Here is a 6,994-nt window from a genome sequence, read left to right as displayed (position 1 = left end):
ACATTTTCGTGTGCGATACTTCCCTCCGGGTCTTCGGTCCTTGCGAAGCTCTGTGTACTGCGAGCGCTGCTACTCGCAGCTGAGAAGGACCGTGGAGCTAGCGGCGAATTCGGAGAGCTCTTCGCTGCACTGCGCCGCTCGCAAGCGGCTTCGTTCTTCGCCTTCTGCCGTCCGGCGAGAGCTGAACTCCAGCGGTCAGTTGCAGCTCTGCCCAACAGCGTGTTCTCAGTTCCGCGGGCAAGCGCGCCCTCTTGCCTTGGCCCCGAGAGCAAAGTCCCGAGCGAGCACTCGACTCAGTGCAATGCACCCGGAAGGACGCTCTCGCTCGTCTTTCGAGGAGCGATTCCTAACAGCAGAAGCAGCAGAGGCACAAACTGCACGACGAGAGGGGACAACGTAGAACACGTCTCTGTCCTGGCACATTTGCGTGTGCGATACTTCCCTCCGGCTCTTCGGGCCTTGCGAAGCTCTGTGTACTGCGAGCGCTGCTACTCGCAGCTGAGGAGGACCGTGGAGCTAGCGGCGAATTGGGAGAGCTCTTCGCTGCACTGCGCCGCTCGCAAGCGGCTTCGTTCTTCGCCTTCTGCCGTCCGGCGAGAGCTGAACTCCAGCGGTCAGTTGCAGCTCTGCCCAACAGCGTGTTCTCAGTTCCGCGGGCAAGCGCGCCCTCTTGCCTTGGCCCCGAGAGCAAAGTCCCGAGCGAGCACTCGACTCAGTGCAATGCACCCGGAAGGACGCTCTCGCTCGTCTTTCGAGGAGCGATTCCTAACAGCAGAAGCAGCAGAGGCACAAACTGCACGACGAGAGGGGACAACGTAGAACACGTCTCTGTCCTGGCACATTTGCGTGTGCGATACTTCCCTCCGGCTCTTCGGGCCTTGCGAAGCTCTGTGTACTGCGAGCGCTGCTACTCGCAGCTGAGGAGGACCGTGGAGCTAGCGGCGAATTGGGAGAGCTCTTCGCTGCACTGCGCCGCTCGCAAGCGGCTTCGTTCTTCGCCTTCTGCCGTCCGGCGAGAGCTGAACTCCAGCGGTCAGTTGCAGCTCTGCCCAACAGCGTGTTCTCAGTTCCGCGGGCAAGCGCGCCCTCTTGCCTTGGCCCCGAGAGCAAAGTCCCGAGCGAGCACTCGACTCAGTGCAATGCACCCGGAAGGACGCTCTCGCTCGTCTTTCGAGGAGCGATTCCTAACAGCAGAAGCAGCAGAGGCACAAACTGCACGACGAGAGGGGACAACGTAGAACACGTCTCTGTCCTGGCACATTTGCGTGTGCGATACTTCCCTCCGGCTCTTCGGGCCTTGCGAAGCTCTGTGTACTGCGAGCGCTGCTACTCGCAGCTGAGGAGGACCGTGGAGCTAGCGGCGAATTCGGAGAGCTCTTCGCTGCACTGCGCCGCTCGCAAGCGGCTTCGTTCTTCGCCTTCTGCCGTTCGGCGAGAGCTGAACTCCAGCGGTCAGTTGCAGCTCTGCCCAACAGCGTGTTCTCAGTTCCGCGGGCAAGCGCGCCCTCTTGCCTTGGCCCCGAGAGCAATGTCCCGAGCGAGCACTCGACTCAGTGCAATGCACCCGGAAGGACGCTCTCGCTCGTCTTTCGAGGAGCGATTCCTAACAGCAGAAGCAGCAGAGGCACAAACTGCACGACGAGAGGGGACAACGTAGAACACGTCTCTGTCCTGGCACATTTGCGTGTGCGATACTTCCCTCCGGCTCTTCGGGCCTTGCGAAGCTCTGTGTACTGCGAGCGCTGCTACTCGCAGCTGAGAAGGACCGTGGAGCTAGCGGCGAATTCGGAGAGCTCTTCGCTGCACTGCGCCGCTCGCAAGCGGCTTCGTTCTTCGCCTTCTGCCGTCCGGCGAGAGCTGAACTCCAGCGGTCAGTTGCAGCTCTGCCCAACAGCGTGTTCTCAGTTCCGCGGGCAAGCGCGCCCTCTTGCCTTGGCCCCGAGAGCAAAGTCCCGAGCGAGCACTCGACTCAGTGCAATGCACCCGGAAGGACGCTCTCGCTCGTCTTTCGAGGAGCGATTCCTAACAGCAGAAGCAGCAGAGGCACAAACTGCACGACGAGAGGGGACAACGTAGAACACGTCTCTGTCCTGGCACATTTGCGTGTGCGATACTTCCCTCCGGCTCTTCGGGCCTTGCGAAGCTCTGTGTACTGCGAGCGCTGCTACTCGCAGCTGAGGAGGACCGTGGAGCTAGCGGCGAATTGGGAGAGCTCTTCGCTGCACTGCGCCGCTCGCAAGCGGCTTCGTTCTTCGCCTTCTGCCGTCCGGCGAGAGCTGAACTCCAGCGGTCAGTTGCAGCTCTGCCCAACAGCGTGTTCTCAGTTCCGCGGGCAAGCGCGCCCTCTTGCCTTGGCCCCGAGAGCAAAGTCCCGAGCGAGCACTCGACTCAGTGCAATGCACCCGGAAGGACGCTCTCGCTCGTCTTTCGAGGAGCGATTCCTAACAGCAGAAGCAGCAGAGGCACAAACTGCACGACGAGAGGGGACAACGTAGAACACGTCTCTGTCCTGGCACATTTGCGTGTGCGATACTTCCCTCCGGCTCTTCGGGCCTTGCGAAGCTCTGTGTACTGCGAGCGCTGCTACTCGCAGCTGAGGAGGACCGTGGAGCTCGCGGCGAATTGGGAGAGCTCTTCGCTGCACTGCGCCGCTCGCAAGCGGCTTCGTTCTTCGCCTTCTGCCGTCCAGCGAGAGCTGAACTCCAGCGGTCAGTTGCAGCTCTGCCCAACAGCGTGTTCTCAGTTCTGCGGGCAAGCACGCCCTCTTGCCTTGGCCCCGAGAGCAAAGTCCCGAGCGAGCACTCGACTCAGTGCAATGCACCCGGAAGGACGCTCTCGCTCGTCTTTCGAGGAGCGATTCCTAACAGCAGAAGCAGCAGAGGCACAAACTGCACGACGAGAGGGGACAACGTAGAACACGTCTCTGTCCTGGCACATTTTCGTGTGCGAAACTTCCCTCCGGCTCTTCGGGCCTTGCGAAGCTCTGTGTACTGCGAGCGCTGCTACTCGCAGCTGAGGAGGACCGTGGAGCTAGCGGCGAATTGGGAGAGCTCTTCGCTGCACTGCGCCGCTCGCAAGCGGCTTCGTTCTTCGCCTTCTGCCGTCCGGCGAGAGCTGAACTCCAGCGGTCAGTTGCAGCTCTGCCCAACAGCGTGTTCTCAGTTCCGCGGGCAAGCACGCCCTCTTGCCTTGGCCCCGAGAGCAATGTCCCGAGCGAGCACTCGACTCAGTGCAATGCACCCGGAAGGACGCTCTCGCTCGTCTTTCGAGGAGCGATTCCTAACAGCAGAAGCAGCAGAGGCACAAACTGCACGACGAGAGGGGACAACGTAGAACACGTCTCTGTCCTGGCACATTTGCGTGTGCGAAACTTCCCTCCGGCTCTTCGGGCCTTGCGAAGCTCTGTGTACTGCGAGCGCTGCTACTCGCAGCTGAGGAGGACCGTGGAGCTAGCGGCGAATTGGGAGAGCTCTTCGCTGCACTGCGCCGCTCGCAAGCGGCTTCGTTCTTCGCCTTCTGCCGTCCGGCGAGAGCTGAACTCCAGCGGTCAGTTGCAGCTCTGCCCAACAGCGTGTTCTCAGTTCCGCGGGCAAGCGCGCCCTCTTGCCTTGGCCCCGAGAGCAAAGTCCCGAGCGAGCACTCGACTCAGTGCAATGCACCCGGAAGGACGCTCTCGCTCGTCTTTCGAGGAGCGATTCCTAACAGCAGAAGCAGCAGAGGCACAAACTGCACGACGAGAGGGGACAACGTAGAACACGTCTCTGTCCTGGCACATTTGCGTGTGCGATACTTCCCTCCGGCTCTTCGGGCCTTGCGAAGCTCTGTGTACTGCGAGCGCTGCTACTCGCAGCTGAGGAGGACCGTGGAGCTAGCGGCGAATTGGGAGAGCTCTTCGCTGCACTGCGCCGCTCGCAAGCGGCTTCGTTCTTCGCCTTCTGCCGTCCGGCGAGAGCTGAACTCCAGCGGTCAGTTGCAGCTCTGCCCAACAGCGTGTTCTCAGTTCCGCGGGCAAGCGCGCCCTCTTGCCTTGGCCCCGAGAGCAAAGTCCCGAGCGAGCACTCGACTCAGTGCAATGCACCCGGAAGGACGCTCTCGCTCGTCTTTCGAGGAGCGATTCCTAACAGCAGAAGCAGCAGAGGCACAAACTGCACGACGAGAGGGGACAACGTAGAACACGTCTCTGTCCTGGCACATTTGCGTGTGCGATACTTCCCTCCGGCTCTTCGGGCCTTGCGAAGCTCTGTGTACTGCGAGCGCTGCTACTCGCAGCTGAGGAGGACCGTGGAGCTAGCGGCGAATTGGGAGAGCTCTTCGCTGCACTGCGCCGCTCGCAAGCGGCTTCGTTCTTCGCCTTCTGCCGTCCGGCGAGAGCTGAACTCCAGCGGTCAGTTGCAGCTCTGCCCAACAGCGTGTTCTCAGTTCCGCGGGCAAGCGCGCCCTCTTGCCTTGGCCCCGAGAGCAAAGTCCCGAGCGAGCACTCGACTCAGTGCAATGCACCCGGAAGGACGCTCTCGCTCGTCTTTCGAGGAGCGATTCCTAACAGCAGAAGCAGCAGAGGCACAAACTGCACGACGAGAGGGGACAACGTAGAACACGTCTCTGTCCTGGCATATTTGCGTGTGCGATACTTCCCTCCGGCTCTTCGGGCCTTGCGAAGCTCTGTGTACTGCGAGCGCTGCTACTCGCAGCTGAGGAGGACCGTGGAGCTAGCGGCGAATTGGGAGAGCTCTTCGCTGCACTGCGCCGCTCGCAAGCGGCTTCGTTCTTCGCCTTCTGCCGTCCGGCGAGAGCTGAACTCCAGCGGTCAGTTGCAGCTCTGCCCAACAGCGTGTTCTCAGTTCCGCGGGCAAGCGCGCCCTCTTGCCTTGGCCCCGAGAGCAAAGTCCCGAGCGAGCACTCGACTCAGTGCAATGCACCCGGAAGGACGCTCTCGCTCGTCTTTCGAGGAGCGATTCCTAACAGCAGAAGCAGCAGAGGCACAAACAGCACGACGAGAGGGGACAACGTAGAACACGTCTCTGTCCTGGCACATTTGAGTGTGCGATACTTCCCTCCGGCTCTTCGGGCCTTGCGAAGCTCTGTGTACTGCGAGCGCTGCTACTCGCAGCTGAGGAGGACCGTGGAGCTAGCGGCGAATTCGGAGAGCTCTTCGCTGCACTGCGCCGCTCGCAAGCGGCTTCGTTCTTCGCCTTCTGCCGTCCGGCGAGAGCTGAACTCCAGCGGTCAGTTGCAGCTCTGCCCAACAGCGTGTTCTCAGTTCCGCGGGCAAGCGCGCCCTCTTGCCTTGGCCCCGAGAGCAAAGTCCCGAGCGAGCACTCGACTCAGTGCAATGCACCCGGAAGGACGCTCTCGCTCGTCTTTCGAGGAGCGATTCCTAACAGCAGAAGCAGCAGAGGCACAAACTGCACGACGAGAGGGGACAACGTAGAACACGTCTCTGTCCTGGCACATTTGCGTGTGCGATACTTCCCTCCGGCTCTTCGGGCCTTGCGAAGCTCTGTGTACTGCGAGCGCTGCTACTCGCAGCTGAGGAGGACCGTGGAGCTAGCGGCGAATTGGGAGAGCTCTTCGCTGCACTGCGCCGCTCGCAAGCGGCTTCGTTCTTCGCCTTCTGCCGTCCGGCGAGAGCTGAACTCCAGCGGTCAGTTGCAGCTCTGCCCAACAGCGTGTTCTCAGTTCCGCGGGCAAGCGCGCCCTATGCCTTGGCCCCGAGAGCAAAGTCCCGAGCGAGCACTCGACTCAGTGCAATGCACCCGGAAGGACGCTCTCGCTCGTCTTTCGAGGAGCGATTCCTAACAGCAGAAGCAGCAGAGGCACAAACTGCACGACGAGAGGGGACAACGTAGAACACGTCTCTGTCCTGGCACATTTGCGTGTGCGATACTTCCCTCCGGCTCTTCGGGCCTTGCGAAGCTCTGTGTACTGCGAGCGCTGCTACTCGCAGCTGAGGAGGACCGTGGAGCTAGCGGTGAATTCGGAGAGCTCTTCGCTGCACTGCGCCGCTCGCAAGCGGCTTCGTTCTTCGCCTTCTGCCGTTCGGCGAGAGCTGAACTCCAGCGGTCAGTTGCAGCTCTGCCCAACAGCGTGTTCTCAGTTCCGCGGGCAAGCGCGCCCTCTTGCCTTGGCCCCGAGAGCAATGTCCCGAGCGAGCACTCGACTCAGTGCAATGCACCCGGAAGGACGCTCTCGCTCGTCTTTCGAGGAGCGATTCCTAACAGCAGAAGCAGCAGAGGCACAAACTGCACGACGAGAGGGGACAACGTAGAACACGTCTCTGTCCTGGCACATTTGCGTGTGCGATACTTCCCTCCGGCTCTTCGGGCCTTGCGAAGCTCTGTGTACTGCGAGCGCTGCTACTCGCAGCTGAGGAGGACCGTGGAGCTAGCGGCGAATTGGGAGAGCTCTTCGCTGCACTGCGCCGCTCGCAAGCGGCTTCGTTCTTCGCCTTCTGCCGTCCGGCGAGAGCTGAACTCCAGCGGTCAGTTGCAGCTCTGCCCAACAGCGTGTTCTCAGTTCCGCGGGCAAGCGCGCCCTCTTGCCTTGGCCCCGAGAGCAAAGTCCCGAGCGAGCACTCGACACAGTGCAATGCACCCGGAAGGACGCTCTCGCTCGTCTTTCGAGGAGCGATTCCTAACAGCAGAAGCAGCAGAGGCACAAACAGCACGACGAGAGGGGACAACGTAGAACACGTCTCTGTCCTGGCACATTTGAGTGTGCGATACTTCCCTCCGGCTCTTCGGGCCTTGCGAAGCTCTGTGTACTGCGAGCGCTGCTACTCGCAGCTGAGGAGGACCGTGGAGCTAGCGGCGAATTGGGAGAGCTCTTCGCTGCACTGCGCCGCTCGCAAGCGGCTTCGTTCTTCGCCTTCTGCCGTCCGGCGAGAGCTGAACTCCAGCGGTCAGTTGCAGCTCTGCCCAACAGCGTGTTCTCAGTTCCGCGGGCAAGCGCGCCCTCTTGCCTTGGCCCCGAGAGCAAAGTCCCGAGCGAGCACTCG

Source organism: Sturnus vulgaris, chromosome 14, assembly GCF_052056855.1.
Source record: "Sturnus vulgaris isolate bStuVul1 chromosome 14, bStuVul1.hap1, whole genome shotgun sequence".
Classification (NCBI taxonomy): domain Eukaryota; kingdom Metazoa; phylum Chordata; class Aves; order Passeriformes; family Sturnidae; genus Sturnus; species Sturnus vulgaris.
Note: the sequence above shows the minus strand (reverse complement) of the source record.